The 21,260-nt window shown below is 37.8% G+C and overlaps 1 protein-coding gene across 7 annotated transcripts in view; it reads right to left on the reverse strand.

Annotated features, from left to right (window-relative positions):
* LOC120535446 (zinc finger protein 821) overlaps window positions 1–21,260 on the reverse strand; it is a 132,787-nt gene that overhangs the window by 53,438 nt on the left and 58,089 nt on the right. The window contains exon 1 of one of the 7 annotated variants that reach the window (XM_039763314.1): window positions 7,421–7,444. The exons of the other annotated variants lie outside the window; for them this stretch is intronic. The gene's annotated coding sequence lies outside the window, so the exon portion shown is untranslated. Of the gene's footprint in view, window positions 1–7,420; window positions 7,445–21,260 lie in introns of those variants that run through there. 7 annotated transcript variants of the gene reach the window in all.

Below are 21,260 nucleotides of genomic sequence, written 5' to 3' on the forward strand. Positions count from 1 at the left end.
ACACCAGCACTAAAATTAAAAATACTGAAATGACTAAAACAACTGTGTCTTCGTGGCATGATACATCTTGGATGGGAAATGGCAAATTTGATATTCAAACCACACACACCTTTGTTAAAGGCTGGCAGGAAATTAAATAAAGGATAAGGGGCAAGTCTTTTTAACGTAGTAGTTCTTTGCTTCCTTCAAGCAAACCAGATGTTCACAGTTCTGTTTATGAGGATTCAACTCATTTGTCATTATGCAAGTATAATGAAATGTAGTTATCGCACACCCCTTGCAGTTAGAGTGGTCACATATTTTACAAGGCCCCTGAAGCAATTGTAGGTTAAGGGCCTTGCTCAAGGACCCAGCAGAATAGAATCTCTTTTGGTAGTAATGGGATATGAACCTGCAGCCTTCTGGATACAAGGGCAGATCATAAAATGTCCACCAAAAAGAAAATATAAATACAACAATGCTACCCATGAGCTACGAATAAGCTGTGAAGTTATAATTCACCCATGCCCAAATGACAGAGCCTCAAAGAAGGAAAAAAGGCAGACATCCTAAGTTAGGAAAATAATTTATAGACACAACACCATTTCAAAGTCAAAAAACACTTTGGGTTTCTTTTGAAAAGTTTTCTATACTGTTTACAGGGTTTAAAATAAGCTAAGTTTTAAAGAAAGCAAAATAAGAAAAAATCACTTTAAAACAAAAGGAGATGGGCACTTTCTGCATGGAACCCTAAAGTCATTTAACTTAAGAGCAGCAGAGAATAGATGCTATTAACAGCCACATTTTTTTATACATTTCCAAACATTTGTTTTTATATAATGATTATATTTTACTTATTACTCATGATGCACATTGTGCTACAATGACAAGCACAGGGCACAGAAAATAATGCTAAAATAGGAGCATGCCAAGCATTCTTCAGTGGATTCTACCTTAGGCTAATGCTGGGTTATAACATGACATCAATAATTGTTCCCAATTTTAAACTCCTTGATAACTAATATTCTGGGGAGTCATTTCCAATAAATTCCTTTGGAGTTCTACATTCAAGAGGGCTGCACAAGACTGATATTTTTAACTTGAGTTCTACCTGCTTTCTAAGAAGGTTACATCCCGCCACCTCCAGCTGAATAACATAACTTTGGTCCCAATTGCTCCTGTGCACCAAAACTATATTCCATGCAGCAAATTTAGGCTCCACAAGTTTCAAAGGACTTTCAACAAAAAACATGTCTCTGCATTAATCAAGCACCGTATACATTCAAAAAACGTGTGTTTCTTTTTAATATCACATTAATATGTACTAGAAAACTCCCAGAACTTCAGTCCTCCCAAGATGAAGGTCACAGCCACAATAGTTCACAAGCACCAGCAGGATGCCAGGCTGCACATGCTTAATGCTTAGTGGATCTAAGAGCTGTCATTCTTGTTCTTCCTGTCACATAATTGGCTTCTAAAATTTGCTTCATGCTCAGCAGATGGCATGGCTCTCATTTTTTCCTGCATTCGTCTACCAGTTAAAAATTCCTAATTCTTGAGGTGTAAAAATTAATACAAATAACCAATTATGCAGTGCATATTTCCTACCAAACCATATACTGTATGACATACACAAACAAACAAACACTGTACAAATCTAAAAAAGAAAAAAGTCATACATTTATCAAGTGTTCATAGGATTTTTTTAGGGATGCTCCAATCAGGTTTGTTTTTTTTTTTTTTTTTTAGGCCGATACCAAAACCAGATTTATGTTATTTGACTAACCAATTCAGATTTATTTTCTTTATCCGTATAAAAAAAATGTTTTATGGTAATTTCCTGTATAACCATTTTTTATAATTAAATATAGACCACAGGTGTTACCTGTTCATTTTTTTTATTAACAAAGTGAAATTCTGTAGGCTTATTGTTCAGTGTCCATAAAATATTAAAATAAAATTTCCTTAAAATGCATATGTACAAAAATATTCACCCATAATATATATGGCATAAAAGAAAAAAATGCTTCATATAGTTTAGTTTTTTCTTTAATGTACCTATATCAAATAGTGCTTAGTTTAAAAAAATGTTTTACCATATCTCTCACAAAAATGTTATATATATTCTCACATAACCAATTAATTGATATTAGCAATTAAACTCAGCTTAAATTTAAGTATACACAATTTTTACATTTTAATCATTTTAAATAATTAATTGCACTCCAGCTTTTTGCTGTTAAAAATACATTGACTATACTTATACAGGTGTGTTTATTTCTGCAATGTAACAACTAGACATTTTTAATTCTTGAAGTGTAATTATAAATATGGATTACCATTTAAAATTATGTAGTACTGGTTTCTTACCAAAACATGACACACAGCAACAAATAATAAACAACAAATCTTTAAAAAAAGCTTGTTTAATAAGTAGCAATTACAAATTTGCCTTTACCTCACCTTTTCCCAATTAAAAGTGTTAGCTGCTGCATTATAATTCAACTCAGTGTCTGTTTTAATTTAAAGGGTAAAAGGTCTGAATTCCTTAAAGAAACTTTTCTTGCTGTTTGTCTAGTTACACAGGATGACTTCTCCGATTACTTTTTTTCAGTTTATTAGTCCACTTTCTTTAATGTAAAGGCTAATGCACCAACCATCTCTCATTCAAGTACGAAAAAAAAAGTACATGCACTAGCTCAACTACCATAATACCATTTAGAAAAGCAGGGGCTGGGAAAAGAAAAAAAAATCTAGAGATGCTCCAATCACAAAAACTCATCTAGAACATACATTTCTAACATGCTTAACAAGTCTACAAGTAAATAAGCAAATTTGGCTGTGAAGGTAACAAGTCTACAGTTTACTAAGCTGAAATTTCAATTTCTCTCTCCCTCTATTTGAAAATGTGAACTGTTGTACTTAACACATGCTTCCTCACCATCCAAACTCAAACAGTGTGTTTCAGTTTAAAAGACAAAATAAAAATTTGGAATTCATTAAAACAGGCTTTCTTGTTGTTCATCTAATTGCACAAGTTGACTGCTCCAGCTCCATTATCTCAGTTTATTACTACACTTTCTTTAAAGTAAAGGGTAATACTTCAGTCTCTCTCTCTGGTAAAGTTTGCCTTACTACTCTCCATTTACATGAAATGTGTCACCCAAAAAAAACTGCTCTCTCAATTACCATAATATGACATGTAAAGGAGAAGTACATTTCTGTAAAGCTTAAAAAAAAAAAAAAAATCAAATGCTGAAAAAAAAAAATCCTTTTTTGTAATCAGACAGACAATTTTCTGATTACCAATCAAGTATTTTGTGGTGAAAAATCAGCCGATTTAGATTGTCCTCCAATCGACTGGAGTATCACTAAAATATATCTACATCGATCAACCACAACATTAGCACCACTCACATGTGAAATGAATAATAATAACTGATAATTCTGTTTTACAAAGGCACCTGTGAAAAGGTGGGATACGTTAGGCAGCAAGGGAACAGTTAAATCTTGAAGCTGATGTGTTCGATGCAGCAACAATGGGCAGGTCTAAGGATCTGAGCAACTTCAACAAGGGCCAAATTGTAAGGGCAACATGATTAGGTCAGAGCATTTCCAAAATAGCAAGTCAGAGCTGTTCAAATAAATTTCTCAAACTATTTGTAGGCAGCTGACCAGAGCTGTGGCCATAAGGTGGTCGGTGCCTGTCGTGGCGGCAATCCCCGAACCCGTTGGTGGACACCGGTGGGGGGGGAAACCGTCAAGCTGAAGGAGTCCTACAGGACCCTTTTGTCCTGTGGAACTTCAGAGGCGGCTAACAGGTACCGGCAGGCAAAGCAGAGGCAAAAACTCGGGAGTGGGAGGAGTTTGGGGAGGCCATAGAGAACGACTTCCGGACGGCTTTGAGGAGATTCTGGTCCAGCATCCGGGGTCTCAGGAGAGGGAAGCAGCGTAGTGTCAACACTGTATATGGTGGGGATGGTACGCTGCTGACCTCGACTAGGGACGTTGTGGGGAGTACTTTGAAGACCTCCTCAATCCCACTAACATGTCTTCCAATGAGGAAGCAGAGCCTGGGGACTCGGAGGTGGGTGCTCCCATCTCTGGGACTGAGGTGGTCAAAAAACTCCTTGGTAGCAGGGCCCCGGGGGTGGATGAGACACACCCAGAGTTCCTCAAGGCTCTGGATGTTGTAGGACTGTCTTGGTTGACACACCTCTGCAACATCGCATGGACATCGGGGACAGTGACTCTGGACTGGCAAACCGGGGTGGTGGTCCCCCCTCTTTAAAAAGGGGGTGTGTTCCAACTACAGAGGGATCACACTCCTCAGCCTCCTTGGAAAAGTCTATTTTGGGGGTCCTGGAGAGGAGAGTCCGTCAGATAGTCGAACCTCGGATTCATGAGGAACAGTGTGGTTTTCGTCCTAGTTGCGGAACAGTGGGTCAGCTCTACACCCTTGGCAGAGTCCTGTAGGGTGCATGGGAATTTGCCCAACCAGTCTACATGTGTTTTGTAGACTTGGAAAAGGCATTCAACCATGTCCCTCCAGGAATCCTGTGGAAGGTGCTCCGGGAGTATGGGGTACCGGACCCCCTGGTAAGGGATGTTCGATCCCTGTACAACCGGGGTCAGAGCATTGCCAGCAGTAAGTTGAACCCATTTCCTGTGAGAGTTGGACTCTGTCAGGGCTGCCCTTTGTCACCGATTCTGTTCATAAATTTAATGGACAGAATTTCTAGGTGCAGCCAGGGCATTGAGCGGGTTTGGGTTTGGTGGGCTCAGGATTTGGTCACTGCTTTTTGCAGATGATGTTGTCCTGTTTGCTTCATCAGGCCGTGATCTTCAGCTCTCTCTAGATCAGTTTGCAGCCGAGTGTGAAGCGGTTGGGATGGGAATCAGCACCTCCAAATCCAAGTTCTTAGCCAGAAAAGGGTGGAGTGCCCTCTCAGCTTTGGAAGCGAGATCCTGCCTCAAGTGAAGGAGTTAAAGTATCTCGGGATGAGGAATGAATAGAAAGGGAGATCGACAGGCAGATCCGGTGAGGCGTCCACAGTGATGCAGGTTCTGCATCGGTCTGTCGTAGTGAAAAAGGAGCCGAGCTGAAAGGCAAAGCTCTCAATTTACCAGTCGATCTACGTTCCAACCCTCACCTATGGTCATGAGCTATGGGTAGTGACCGAAAGAACGAGATCGAGAATACAAGCGGCTGAAATGAGTTTCCTCCGCAGCGTGTCTGGGCTTTCCCTTAAAGATAGGGTGAAAAACCCGGTCATCTGGGAGGAGCTCAGAGTTGAGCCACTGCTTCTCCGCATCGAGAGGAGTCAGATGAGGTGGCTTGGGCATCTGATCAGGATGCCTCCCTGGTCACGTCTAACCAGAAGGAGGCCCCGGGGAAGACCCAGGACACGCTGAAGGGACTCGGCTGGCCTGGGAATACCTCGGAATTCCCCCAGAAGAGCTAGTAGAAGTGGCCAGGTAGAGGGAAGCTGCCTCAGTGACCCAATCTTGGATAAGTGGAAGAGGATGGATGGATACTTGTACATATATTGCAAATCAAAAGGCCTTTTCCCATGACAGGCAGACTGTAAATATCTAGGTTAAATAAAACAATTTCTATGGCATTTATAATTGGATATAGGTCAAACTATTTTTGAAGGATAAGGAGAAGTACTGGACCAAATACAATAGGCCTACAGCCTGTAACAAGGCAAACAATACAAATTGTTTGAAGAAGATAGGCCTTGTTATTTGGCATGGTTATCTCATAACCCACTTGTTCTAAAACTTACTCTTTTTGCTGGGATGTAGCTCTACACAACATTAAAAAAATGTATAAAATTCTGACGGAAATTGCCATTTTAAAAGGTCAAAATTAATCTCAAAATTTTCACTGACACCTAAAGCTAAAAATCAACATTATGAATATCACAGAATCAGAACCTAAAGCTAACTTGGATAGTGAACTTTTGATCTCATCACCAAATTTCCATTTACACTGAAATAAAAATTGACTTCTTTGTGTGGACAAATGAAGTATAACTTCTTTTAAAGTCTGTACATGATTATCAGGGTACCAAAGCTTTAGAGTATTTCAATTTGCAGTACTTGTCAGCTTTAGAAAACCTCTTGAGTGTTTTAAGTCACAGTACCTGTCAACTAATACAGAAAAGAGAATACAGGGGACAAAGCTGAAATTAGTGTCTGATCATATGATAATCGTACATCATTTTTTTTTAAAAAAAAAAAGCTCCATTTCCCAGTTCACACTTCAATTCAAATCTTACACACTCTGGAAACCATTATCAAAGTGATTCTTTTTTGGTGAAAATTACCATTTCAATGTAGATGGAAGGTAAAAGATGTGCTTTCAAATTTATCTGTGTTAGTGTGTGTTACTGCAGGTCTAAGGTAACATTTGGAAAGGGCTGCATAAGCTTATTGGTGGAACACAAAAAACTGCCTTATTTTGCAAGACGTTTATCATGCAGTCAATCCTATTAGCCAAAACAGACATTACTCGTATACATTTAATTTAAATCCAGTTTATTACTAATGTTTACACCTGGCAGGTCCAATGATAGGTTGAGGGTTAGAGGCCAGACAAAAAGTGATCCACCTGGGTAAACTGAGCCCACTAACCTTTTAAGTTACTTCAGACTTGGAGATGGAAAACTCTGATATAAAATCAAAATCTCTTTAGTGAGCTGCGGTTGTCTTGGAGACAACAATATCATACAGAATCTTCAAATGGAAATTTCATTAACAGCCAGGTAAGGAGCAGGCACTCCATCAAGATTAGGTATGTAGTGGGTCAGAGAAAGACAAAAGTGGGAACACATAAAGCCCTACTCTCTCTTAGGAAAACTGGTAACGTGAGAAAAACTAAAAGTTTATTGCAGATAAACTAAAACTAACTGAAACACACACACAATGAAAAACTAAAATATCTTAAAAAGTAGAAAAACCACAGAGTACACATGCAAAATGAAAAAAGAGTAGAAATGACAAGTACTCCTGTGAAAACAAATTGCTAATGCAGCAACATGCAGAAATTAGATGAGCTTATTTAGCATGCTCCTATATTCTAAATTAGGATCCTGAATTAATTATGAGTCTTTTGTAGCAAGCCTGGTAAATCTGTTATTTACTACTTCTTGTAGTGTATGAGTGACACATGATAACCATGCTTAGTTTGCAATCATGAATGAATTGTTAGCCACAATGTTTCCTACACTATCATGAAAACATGTAACCACTTTCGTGATATCTACACAAGTTAGTTCCTCAGCAAGAGGTGTTGGACATACAGTATGTTTGTCTAGAAGATTTTGTGTGTACAGTAGCACCAATTTTACCTTTTGGTCTTTTGTGTAGTATGTACTTGTGACATCACTTGTGGTTAGTAAGGTCTACAAGTCAGTTGTAAAAACAAGCTTACTGGATTTGGTTAGCTGGGTTTTCTTCACTTGAATCTTGTCAAAAAATGGTTTTCCCTATACAGTTGGCGACACTCTGGGTCAAGATAACAGATTAGATGTTAAAATCCTTTGTCAACAGTTACAGGTTTTCCTTGCTACTGCTGCCAATATTGTAAGCTGATGTAGCCCAAAATCAGAAGCAGCATTATTGTTTTGTATATTACAGTGCAATTTATATTTATGGAGAAATCAACACATCATGCATGTTTTGCTTAATCAAAGTTATAAATAAACAGGTTTTCCATGCCTCAGCTTAAAAAAAAGAATTGGACATAATCTGTAGTATCTTTATTATTAAAAGTGTTACATTCAAAATGAGAAAGACTGACTTTTAAAATAGTGTATAGAATTCACAATGTCTGACATTCATTAGGTACAGCTCAGAGTTCAAGAAGAAAAGTATAGTTTTTAAAATAACATTCTAGAAAAAGCAGTTTTTCAACAATTACATGACTATTAAATGACCATTAACAGAACAGAACAAATCATAATACAGAAACAAAGTAAGCAAGCCTTATTGGTTAATCCAGATACAGGCCACATATATGTGCCTGTTCTTATAGACCTAAGCACATTCTTTGACTCCATAGACCTCAACATTCTTATAAATTGCCTTAGTCAATAGGTGGGTCTTTCTGGCAGCGTCTTAAATTGGTTTCAGTCCTATTTAACAAGATGAAAAGTCTTTGTTAGCACAGGTGATTGTAATTCAGGGACACATGATATTGTATACAGTGTACCACAGGAATCTATTATGGGCATACCGTTATTTTAATTCTACATGCTTCCATTAGGCCAGATTACCTCAAAACACAAGGTAAACAACCACAGCTATGCAGATGGCACACAACCTGATCCAATACATTACTTGCATTTCTGATTGGAGAAGTGATCGTTTCCTCAAGATAAATAAGGAAAAAAAATGAAATCTTAGTTGTTGGTAAAAATGGAAATAATTAGGGTATTAGAAATAAACTTAATCCCTTAGTATAAAATACCAAGGTGGAGGTAAAGAATTTTGGTGGAATTATTCACTTTGACCTAAACATTAAATCTAATTTTAACAAGATTTCTAGCACTGCATTTTCCATCTAAGAAAACACTAGTAGCCTCTTATAACATTGCAAAGATGTTGAATAATTAAATTTATATTTTTGTTTTAACATGACTAGACTACTGTAATAGACATTAACTGGAACACCTAAGAAAGCCTTGAATTAGCTGCAGTTACTTCAGAATACAGCAGCAATAATCTCAGCCAGAAAAAGAAAATGTGAGCAATGTCACTATATTACCATCATTATATTGGATACCTGTGTCATTTAAGTCTTAAATAATCTTTTATAAATATTGGAGTGCCAGTTTACTTACATTGCAACCTTAGATATTCTAAAAGTGGTCTGCTTATATTCCAAGAGCCAAACAAGCACAAACCTACACATTTTCTTTATAAAGCAATAAGAAAACACATACTCTGCAGAATAGTTTTGTGAGGATTTCATAACAGATTTTTACAATGAACACTCAAAATATTTTTAATTGCATCTTTAAAAGTTATAATGTGCTGCCAATAATAAATGTTTGATTCGTTGTATGTAAAGAAAGCTAAGTCAAACTGTAAGCAAACAGATTGTAGTTAAACATTCCTTAATATATTAAAATGCTCTCATAAACATGTATCCTTTGATTTGTCAGCTTTGAAAATAACGACCACAAATCACATTATAGGGATCATGACAAGACCAATGATAAATAAATGATAAATAAAACAAATGATAAAATTGCTGTAATACCTCAAAATTTATTTTACACTGCAAATTTAATAACAACATGAAGAATGCTGGAAGTTGTCCATTCTTGTTTATTTCTATAAATAAACCTTGCTGTAGCTTAAATATATTTTGGATTGCTTTAAATAAAAAAAAAATAACTTATCAGTCAAACTAACAATAACATTACAATAAACTAAGCACTTGTTCAACAACAGAAACTGTGACTGCTAAGAAGCTGCCCATCCCCCAGCAATCCATTCTGTCTGTACATCTGTCTCATCCCATCCCCACCTCCCCCCGTCTGGTCTCTGATGATATCTCTTTGAGTCTGTGTGTCTGTAGGCAGGAGATGACGCAGTGTCTGAGAGAAGCCAGACAAAGAGACAAACTGATCAGCTTGCAGCCCAGAGAGAGAGAGAGAGAGAGAGAGAGATATGGAATGTAAAAAATGCCAAAATGCACCAATATATAAATGTGCTGGGAAATATGGTACAACTTTATTTTAAACAAACCACAAAAACCAAGCAACTGTCTAAGGCAGTTAAAGCAAAACTAATTGCACCAGCTTCACATTTTGAGATCTGGGGTGGTGATAGATCATTTGCTTACTTGCCTTTATAGATCTACATTGCTTTTCAGCTGTTTGAAAGATGAAGAACTGAATTTTCACTGGATTCTTCTCTTTGCTGGTTAATGTAGCAATTTGTATATCAGATTTTTATAGAGTACTGTTAGAATTTAATGTTATTACATACCAGGTGCACATTCTGAATAAGAAATGGATGATATTTCTTCTCTTTTGCTTCAATTCTTATATCTATACAAGAAAGTTTTATATCTATACAAATTTTTTGAAGTGATAATAAAACAGTCTACCTAATTTTAAATAAATTTAGCTTACATTTTCAATGCAAACCTACTACCAATTTAGATAGGAAATCTCTTGATGAGCATTATCTTGTTACTAGCCAACCCGTGGCGTACCATACGCCGCATAATCAGGCCGTTTTTTTAATGATTTTTAAGCACAGGGAGAAAATTAACATTTGAAAAATCGGTAATGTAATAAATCAGCAAGAAAAACAACATTGTAACAATGCACGTAGTGTACCAACACACAATCGTCCGTGACTGAAAACTGGCGGACTGCCATCGCTCATGTTAAGGTGACCATCCGTCCCCATTTTCCGGGGACAGTCCCCTTTTTTGGACAACTGTCCCCACTCAGAAACATGTCCCCGTTTTAAGATTTCGTCCCCGGTTTCAGCTGGTTCACTTTTTTGAATGTATCTTATCACCACGATAATTTGAACTCAGCGCGCATGCACGGTGTTTTGACGGAGGTTATGCTTTACCGCATCCTGCAACTTTGGCGAGAAATTACGTGATAAGCTTTCGCTTTGTACTCTGTAGTGTTGAGTCCCTACTCGTGATCTGTAAATTCTAAAAGAGGCACTCTGTGTTCCACCTCTGCACGTGGCTTGCTTCTGAATGTGAGAGCAGCATGGTGGCTCTTTTCTTCCACCTGTTTCTGCATTTTGGCACGGTGATCCCTGTGATTCAACATGAGTGCTAAAAGAAAGTGTCAGTTCAATGATGGACTTCAGCGTGAATTTTCGTATTTGCATCCGACCCCGGATGCTTCTGTTGTGATCTGCAGCATGTGAGACTCAAAGTTTTCCATCGGAGAACTTAAAATCACGTAACACGAGGGGAGTAGTCTACGCTTCTCTAGCCCCCCACCATGTCCCCGGATTGGCCCAAAAAATTCTGGTCACCTTACTCATGTGCCCACCTCCAACTCGTCACTTGAGTCGTTGTCGTCTTTGCACAGTCCAGATGCACCTGTGACTCACGTAGACTTTCCGTGTTCCTGCAGGAGCATCTAAGAAAACGCATGTTTGTCGCGGATCCGAATTACTGTATGTATCGTGTAAAACAGTTTGCTATGGTGCACGTGGTCATGCGTCGTAACCGAAAACTCGGTTTTTAAAGACTGCTTACTTCATTGTGTTTTAACCTCAATTGTAAAGGATTGTTTTAAGGATCCCGTGGGATACACCTCGCAAACCGTTTTACACGCTGCATATGGCGATTCACCTCCGGCGTGGCCCCTTCTTGCGTGTGCCATAGGTGTCTTACTTGTCGGCGGCTTAGTGATTCCACTTCCCTTCCGGCGTTCTTTCCATGGTTGTCTTACCTTGGTGAATTATATATATATATATATATATTATCTAAAAATGCTCCCCAATAACATCTACAATTAGATATTCGAAAAATGTATACAGGTTTAAATTACGGAATTTCATAATGTAAAAGCACTCATCATTTGAACTGGAACAAATGCTTTGGGATTGAAAATTTATATATATATATATATATATATATATAAATAAACAAACCCCTTCACTGTAGCAAACCCCGAGTTCTGGAGGGTGCAGAGATTGCCAAAAGTCTTGTATAGCGATGAAGCCACTGGATGGAATTAGGGCGAACGCCAAAGCCCTACAGTATTTCCACCTGAACACCAGAATATTAACAATACATACCAGAAAAATGTCCAAATAGAATATATTCAGCAAAAAATATTTACTATAAACTAAAAAATTTAACTATTTACAAACACAGCAAAGAAAGACAATGAGAAAAATACAAAAAAAACGCCACAGATAAACCCCTGACAATATTTACTAAATGATGAGTGTGGATCCTGAAGTGCAAACGACTGTAAACCGAAGACAAGATGTGGTAGAATAATCTCGTTTACTAAACTGCTTGTCAGAAAAATGGATAAAGAACACAGTCCTACCAAAAGAGTAAAGAAGGTGAATCTTCTAAGGCATGCCTTTTCACAAAGAGCAACTGCAGACAGGATTAAGAGAAAAGCTACCCACTGGCATCCCTGCAATCGATGGTCAGGCAAAGTCCTACTCCGCCATGAACATCCAGTTGAAATGCTGATAATGAAGTCAAAAAGTCCTGCCACATCCTTCTCTTTCAGTTTTATTTGTACAGTATCTACAATTACAAAAAGCAAATCCCACAAGCCCCTCTGCATCTATGCAAACATTTAAAGATACAGACCCCATATCTACAAACCAGGAATCAGTATGACCAGTGCTGTAACTAACATTTAACAACCAAACAGGACATACCATAGAAAATGAAATCCCACTATGTGGCAACGCTACAGGACTTCATTCATTCATTGTCTCATTTCAACATTTTGCCAAAAATTATAGCGTTTATAACACAATTAAATGTTAGGAAACAAGATTGCCTGTGGGTAAACATGGTTGTTTATTCTGTCAAAACTTGTCATGATGTACGGTTATAAAAATAACATTTATGAATTAAAAAAAAAATTAACCTTTAATTGAGAAACACACAAAAATTTCCTTACCAATCTGATTAACCACTACCATCCCAACAGGGACAGAACCCCTAAGACATATAAAAAACCTTCACTGCTGATGGAAATATAAGTCAACCTTCTAGTAGAGGAGGTTGTAACTGCCACTGGACCGAAAAGAGATGTAGGTGGGTTAAAAAAGATAAAAAGATATAATGTTCTCTCATGATACTAGTAAGAAGGTGTCCAAGCAGGTACCAGGGATCCCTGATCCCCCAGAGAAAGAGAGAGAGAGAGAGAGAGAGAAGATGGGTTGGCAAGAGGGAATAATACTTGGAGATAGAGCTGCAAATGGGTTTTACATTCAGATATGTGAAACCAAGTCAGCATTACAAACGTAAAAACTAGCAGGAGCTAAGTTACAACTTACCAGCCAGTTCTAAATGAAACTGGGAATGTGTTGGCCTTTAAAGCACGGTAGCCCAGACACTGCCTAAAAGACCTGGGGCTTCATGCATAAACGGTGCGTACGCACAAAAATGTTGCATACAAACATTTCCACATTCAAATCGCAATGTACAAAACCTATACTTGGCAGTAAGCCACGCACATTTTCACGGTAGATCCAACCCTGGTGTACGCAAGTTTTCTGCTCGGTTTTGCAAACTGGCGGCACCCAGCATCAAAGCAGTGCTACTGTTTCAGTGTGGTTTCCCTTTCTTTTTTAGATCCACATCCCCGACGCGGCTTTATAAATACACTGAAATTAACTGCATACTGCTTATTAGTTTAACGCATCTGATTGTAATTAACCTGTAACAATATAATGGTCCACAGAATGGTGAAACTATTCTAAATACCATAGCTGCTTTAGCGTTGTTACTCTCACTGCACCTTTTTCTTCTTCTTTCAGCTGCTCCCGTTAGGGGTTGCCACAGCACCACTCGGAGTACTTATATCACTGTATCTGACTGGGGAAAACCCAGCTCTACAGCAGCTGACTGGAAAGAGAATTATCGGTATACAGCATCTAGCACACGCTGCCTCAGCCATGCTGTCTATTGAACTGCTCTTAAACAGCAAAAGCTTCAGAGCCTTTCCTCACGGTTCAGAAACAGTTTCATCCCAAGAACTATAAACACACTCAATCAGTCCATCAATTGCTCCTTGTAGAATGCTTTGTACTTATAAGTACAATTACCTCACTGTAAACGTGCGATACAGTTATAATATTGCACAACCTGAGCCACTTTATAAAGCGCGTATTTATATATGATGACAATATTTTTAAGATGAAATGCAGCAAAATATGTTTATTATATGGATAAAACTTTAACTTCATTTAAATAATCTATATTGTTAATAATTAAACATGTAAGGACACGGTGCCACAGCAGTAGCAAGGAGCTGGCGCTCCATTCACTGATTGTTCCTGCCTCACACTGTATTCTTGCTGGGGCTGGCGCAACAAGGCAAGGATAGATGGATGGAATAATTAAATATGTACTACGAAGAGATTTCAATGTTCCTTAAAAGTTTTGAAGAATCTGCATTCTAAGGTTACAGATGGCTTAATGTCTATTACACGGCGGATTGTGTGGCGATTGGTTACTTGGAGAAAGAAAAAGGACAGAAATTGGAGGTTAGTACATTTGAAAGAGACCGTACTGCTGCAATAAATTATTTCATCGATGGTCACGCACGGCGCAGCAAGCATCTTGCATGAGGCATTAACAATCTCTATGCCACCGTGTTCCCATGTTTAATAACATGCTTTAACTGCTATCATCATGAAAATATCAAGTATACATCTCAGTATTTTAATTATTCAGAGAGCTGTAATATCACGAATGTAATGGATTCTGTGTCCTGTTGGAGTAAGAGAAAGCCCGTTTAAGAAGCACATAGTGATTCACACACAGAGCACATAGAAGATCAAATATAAAACATTTAACGTGCTACTTTATTTACGATGGTATTTGAGAAACTAGTAAATTAAAATATTTTAGGATGAAGTTTATGATGTTCTACTTAAATGACAAAATAAACTACGTGATTAAAGTGGAAATTTAGAGATTAAAGTTGACATTTCATGCTTTTTCCCCGCTGTGTGCCTATTTTTTTCCCCTCGGTACCCTAATAAGCATTCATATGACACTCAGACGGTGGGCTAAGACTGATATCTGACAACTTCTTTTTTATTTCGGGCACTGTGTGACTTTGAACTTGAGCTTATGAGTTTCTCCCACACTCTATGTCACTTGATCAACTTCTTTTGTTGTTTATACCACTGTTTAAACCAACAAATATTAAAGTTTTTCCTTGCCTCCACTTGGTATTTGCTGAAATTCTTCCCCTGTGCTTTTGCCATTGCCTTTTCACAGAACGCTGAGCTTAAGGTCTATTTATACTGATTTGCATATTCAAAGAGGCGTAATTCTGGGAGGAGACTGGGCAGGACAGCAGGCGTGTGCATGTGCGTTACTTTACACGCTGACCAGGATTTATGTAGCGGAAGAACGTGGAAGCTGGCGTTCACACAGATTTATGCATCTGGATTTTTTTTGTGTATACGCACATTTCCGCTTTTGTCCATACACCATGTTATAGTGTGAATTCTTCGGACGGCGTTATGCATGAGGACCCTGATCCTTTACAGGTACAGAGCCTTCAAAGCTACAGAAATAGCACTAGCCATTAAGGAACTTCTATCCCCATGTTTCTGTGGAAAAAGAAGGGCCATCTATGGCCACAAAAGTCAATTATCTAACTGGCATAAGGTGACCTTGTTAAGAGGTTTAAAGCCACCTCAAACCAGTGAGTTCAATGACCTTAAAAATTCATAATGCTTGTATGGGAAATTGGCTCATATATAGCAATAGGAGTAGGCAAAGTAAAAGGCTCTTTTGTAGTATGTGGTAGGTAGGAAAGTACGGGTGCATAGATGGAAGTTATTTTTTGAATTGTTGAATTTTGTATTGCTTCTTTGATTCATCTGCAGCTTTAAAATTCACTAACATTTTAAACAACCATTCCTTTTGTAGTGCTTACTACAAGAGTGATAATGTAATTAGTGAGGTGGAAAATTTTAATGCTAAGTAAAATCCTCCAGCACCGTTACACAATGGAAGACCCAAAGAGTATCTGATTTAAAGAAAATATAAATGGAGAAAACCTAATTGAATGTCCACTATGAAATACTGAAGGCTAAAATAATAGAATACAACAACATAGTCCATTCCCAGAAGCAGTGCTATTTTCCTAAAATTATAAACAACAATGCTAGTAATCCAAGAGTCTTATTCTTTACTATTGCTTGTTAAATCCAGGTCACTCTACAGAATGCCTCCAAAAAACTTCTAGTAAAACTTGAGGCTTTTGCTTTACTTTTTAAAATCACAAAATTAATGATTTTAGAAATAATATAGTACATCCCCAATACCAATTCTATTAAATCCCAGTACAGTTCAGTCCAGTCCAGTCGATTCCAGTTAATTGGACTACCGGTTATTCGGACCAGCTGCTTATTCGGACCGAATCCTAAAGAACTGAAACAGATCATATTACATAAGCCTAATATTGTTCACTTATTTGGTCCAAAATTCCTTTTAAATCAGAGCAAAGAACGTGACAGAGAATAAGAAAAAGAAGCCACAAGTCACCCACAGAAAGCGGATGTAAGCGTAAAGTGGAAGACCAGGAAAATGATGATGATGACCCTAATGTGTTAGTGCAAGTGACAACACAGGATGCCAGGAAATGCATTGAAACTTTGCGCCGCTATTTCATGCAGGAGGGAAATGAAAGCAGTCCCATTGATGCGTTAGATGTTTGTGGTGATTTTGTTCAAGTGCAGTGCGTCAACAGAATGCGTCAGATCACACTAGACAAGTTCTTCAAACGTTGACTGGAATTTGATAATGTAACCTTTTTTTTATTATGCTTCGCATGCTGAGTGTAATGTAGAAGAATTTGTAGATTTCTTTTTAAATAAACAAAGTTGTAAGCAACCGTACATGTACATAGTTCTTGTTTGTACGTTCGCCATATTCATGTGCAGCACAAGAAAAGTCATAATGACATTTTAATATGTTACTTATAGCACGTCCTGTCTTGGTTGCACATGTATAGGGCATGTTCAAGTAAGAGGACCAGCCAGTTATTAGGACCAAAATGATCGCGTCCCGATGTGGTCCGATTAACAGGAATCGACTGTATTCCATTTTAAGCTAATTAAATTCATTCACCAGAATAGATCTATATAGAATAATTTCTCAACTGAGAACCTACACCTGCGTTCTTGACCCAATACCAACAAGTTTTTTCCAAATATCCGGTGTTCTAATTGATAGTGTGCTTGACATAGTAAAATCATCATTAGATATGGGGTTCTTCCCAGACTTAAGACTGCCCAAGAAAAAATAATCTCGACTCCTCGGTTTTTGACAATTTTAGACCTATTTCTAACTTGCCTTTAAGTAAAACCCTTACACAGCTAGGTGATCACTTGAAAAAACATTCTATTCTTGACAAGTCTCAGTCAGGCTTTAGAACAAATCATACTACAGAAACTGCACTTGTTAAAGTAGTAAATGACTTGCGGGTTAATCCAAATAGAGGCCGTTTATCTATTCTCATCCGTTCAGATCTGAGTGCAGTATTTGACGCCATTGATCACAATATTCTTATAAATCGCCTTAATCAGTGGGTGGGCCTCTCTGGCTTAACAAGCAGAAAATTCTTTGTTAGTTGTTGCAATTATACTTCAACTACCTGTTTGAGCCCGTGCTGTAAAAAGCACGGGGCCCTAGAAACTACCGATATCGTCAGAAAAAAAACTGAAATGTAGAGATGTCAGTTAGTTGAAAGGAACTACTCTGGCCATCTCTCTAATAGGAGGTTTCGTTTTGCTGACGTGCTCGCATCGCTTGTGCATTAGAGGCAGGAGGAAAAGTAAAAGGGATACCATTTTGCTAATGTGCTCAACTTGCTTCTGTATTGGCGGCTAAACAAGTGACTCTTTCTTTGGACATTTTGTTTTGCCGACGTGCTGGCCTCGCCCTTAACCTGACTCCACCTCTCACTTCTGGGCCGGACAGACAGACACACACATTTCCACGTGTAGACGTTTATATATAACAAGACACATGATATTCTATATGGTGTTCCACAAGGATCTATCTTGGGTCAAGTGCTCTTTTCAATCTAAATACTTCCATTAGGTCAGATTATTTCAAGGCATAACATAAGCTTCTACAACTATGCCGATGACACACAACTGTATTTATCAATAGTGCATGATGACGCCGACTCTCTTAGTTCACAGAGCAAATGTATTACTGATTCTGAATGGATGAGGAATATTCTCAAACTAAGAGAGAAAACAGATTTCTTTGTGACTGGCAAAAATGAATATAGTGAGGGTATTAAAAATGAACTTGGATCAATTAGGCTTTACAGAGGTAAAGGATTTAGGGGTAATTATTGACTCTGACTTGAATTTTAAATCACATATTAATTAGATTACCAGGAATGCATTTTTTCCATTTAAGAAATATAGCAAAAGTTAATATGCATTATCAGACATCCTTACCTTAACCTGTCTTGGCTCCATTTGTTTTGTTTCATTTCCTTCTATCTTATTAGATGCAACCGAGAAGGCAAATTTCACGTATTCTTATGTAAATATGACTAAATAAAGCAACCTTGAACCTTGCAAGATGCTGAAAAATTAGTTCACATTTTTGTTTTTAGTAGACTAGATTACTTTAACGCACTCCTCTCAGGACTACCTAAAAAAAGCCATCAATCAGTTGCAACTAGTGCAGAATGCAGATACCAGAATATTAACTAGGAAAAGAAAATCTGAGCATCTCTCTCCAATTTTAATGTCACTACATTGGTTACCCATGCCATTTAGAATGGACTATAAAATACTGCTTTGGGTTTACAAAGCCTTAAATAATCTCACTCCATCCTACATTTCAGAATGCCTTTCACCTTACACTCCACATTATAACCACCACCTGATCAAGGCACCATGCAGTTGCTACATTAATGGATTGAAGGCCGGATGTCCACATTACCATCATCATCTAATTCTTCCACGTGAAGCCTAAAAACCATGAGGACTGATTTACAACATTTATGTTGGGTACAATGCCTAGTGAGGGCTGGGCAGTCTCATGGCCTTGGAATACCTGCAGATTTTCTTTTCCTTCAGCCCTCTGGAGTTTTTATTTTTGTCCTCCAGGCCATTGCATCTTACTTTATTCTGTTACTTAATATTGTGCAATGTTATTTTCTATATATTCTTTATATAAACTTTTCTTTATCTATACTAATAAAAGGCAAAGCCCTCACTGACTGACTGACTGACTGACTCGCTCACTAATTCTCCAACTTCCCATGTAGGTAGAAGGCTGAAATTTGCAGGCTCATTCCTTACAGCTTACTTACAAAAGTTAAGCAGGTTTCATTTTGAAATTCTATGCGTAACGGTCATAACTGGAACCTACTTACGTACATATATACGGCCATAGCCTGCAGCTCGGTCGCCATGTGAGGCGTAGTTGTGTCCACCATCATCACACCTCCCATGTAATTGAGTGCCTGCCCATATAAGGCCGCCCGTCACCAGCAATCCAATAGACACACTGCCGCTAAATAGTCACGGGTGAAGGACTGGGCTTATGCAAACGAAGATGAGATGGTCAGGAATAGACTAGTGCTTGGCACAAACTCAGCGAAAGTGCGAGAGAAACTTTTAAGTGCCGGGTCTTACCTAACATTAAATAAAGCCGTGGACATTGCAAGATCGCATGAGATAGCACAAGCACAGCTGAGAACCTTCGATGCATGTACTCCGAGTGGCTCACGTGAACTGACTGTGAACACAGTACACAGAGAACAAGCAAGAGCTCCAAACAGCGCTGAACAAAAAATGCATTACACAATTGAGAAGGCAGCAAAACAATATGAAGCCAGTGACGCATACAAGCATATTCATAAGTGCAGCTACTGCGGAAACAAAGCACGCGGTGGAAAAAGTCAATGTCCAGCTAAAGGAAGACGGTGTAAAAAAATGTGGTAAACTGAACCAATTCGCTATAGTTTACATGACTGGGAAAGATAAACCCGTGCATGCAGTGTGTGATGTCTCAGATAAGGAGGAAGACGAGCGGTTTATTGATGCAGTAAGGGAGGAATAACTCTCTGAAGCTGAACAAGCCTTTGAGGACATATCAATAGGAAAGCACGGTGTAAAGCTTAAGTTTAAATTAAGTTCATAGACACGCTGCCGCTTGTCATGCCTACGACGAATACGATATTTGCGAGATACAAGTTTAATGAGAAGACGCAGGGTATAAACAAGACTTTTGATCACTTTGTAACGGAGTTAAAATTGCTGGTGAAGGACTGTGCTTATGCAAACGAAGATGAGATGGTCAGGGATAGACTAGACAAACACGGAATGTAACTTGAACACAACACATCCTCCAAATACAAATCACAAAGTCACAAAACAATTACAATGACAATCATGTTACGTTATTTTTAAAATGTTTCCTTTTCTTTTTCATAACTTCTTTAACACACTACTTCTCCGCTGCGAAGCGCAGGTATTTTGCTAGTTCATCTTATAAAGCACTTTGAGCTACATCATTCATATGAAAACGTGCTTTATAAATAAATGTTGTTGCTGTTGTTGAACTGAAGACAGGACTCTTGACCAATGAATAATGGAAAGAGGTGGGTCTTTAATACATGAGGCTTTAGGTTTCCCGTTTACACTTGCAGTGATATTTCAGGAATAACTATATAACAATATGTTAGAAAACAAAGCATGCACTTAGCAGATTTTGAGCACAACGTCTGCAAAGGAGAGGTATCGATTATGCAACACAATGTGAGCTTTTTTGTATTTTTTCCTCCCTACATAATTTTTTTATCAGTTGTATAACACTAGCCATTATTGTCTTCTACTACTTCATAAAAGTCTCTCTTTCCATTCTAAATGAAAACATAAAAATATTTCTCAGATGCTACTACAAATAAGAAGAAACATAAAATATATATTTTGGGGTGGTATATTCCTTGAAGACCACCTGAGCTCATTTTTCAACCCAGTAACTTAAACCATGTAGATGAAGAGAATATGAAAATAAACAGTTTTTTGCCTTCCCCCACCCCCTTTTGTTTCTCTCCACACAAATAATAAATGCTTGTTAGGAGTAAACTGATTCGGTGTGACCGAATGTGGGTGTATGAACTCTTCAAAACAACAGACTCAACAATAATGCATACAAACCAAATTTCTGATGTTTGTATTTGCAATCTTATTCTTTTGACCATTTCCTAGAGAAAGGGAGCTACTGACCATAGGCAAGGATGAAAATGTAAAATGACCAGTAAAATAAATTTTTTGTTTTATGACTCCCACTTCCTTGAACAAACTCTAGTTCAACTTCCATAAACTGAGCAACACATCTTTTTAAGATGTCTCAATTATTGATATTTTAATTTTAACTAATGAAAATGTAACTATAGATATCTTGAATTAAACATTTCTTAGACACCAATGGAAAATATCCTTGAAACATACATCTCTTAAGATACTGTAGAATATGACTTTTACTTAAACACCTATTTTGCCTTCTGAATAAACTATATCAT

This window comes from Polypterus senegalus, chromosome 9, assembly GCF_016835505.1.
Source record: "Polypterus senegalus isolate Bchr_013 chromosome 9, ASM1683550v1, whole genome shotgun sequence".
In the NCBI taxonomy this organism is placed as follows: Eukaryota; Metazoa; Chordata; class Cladistia; order Polypteriformes; family Polypteridae; genus Polypterus; species Polypterus senegalus.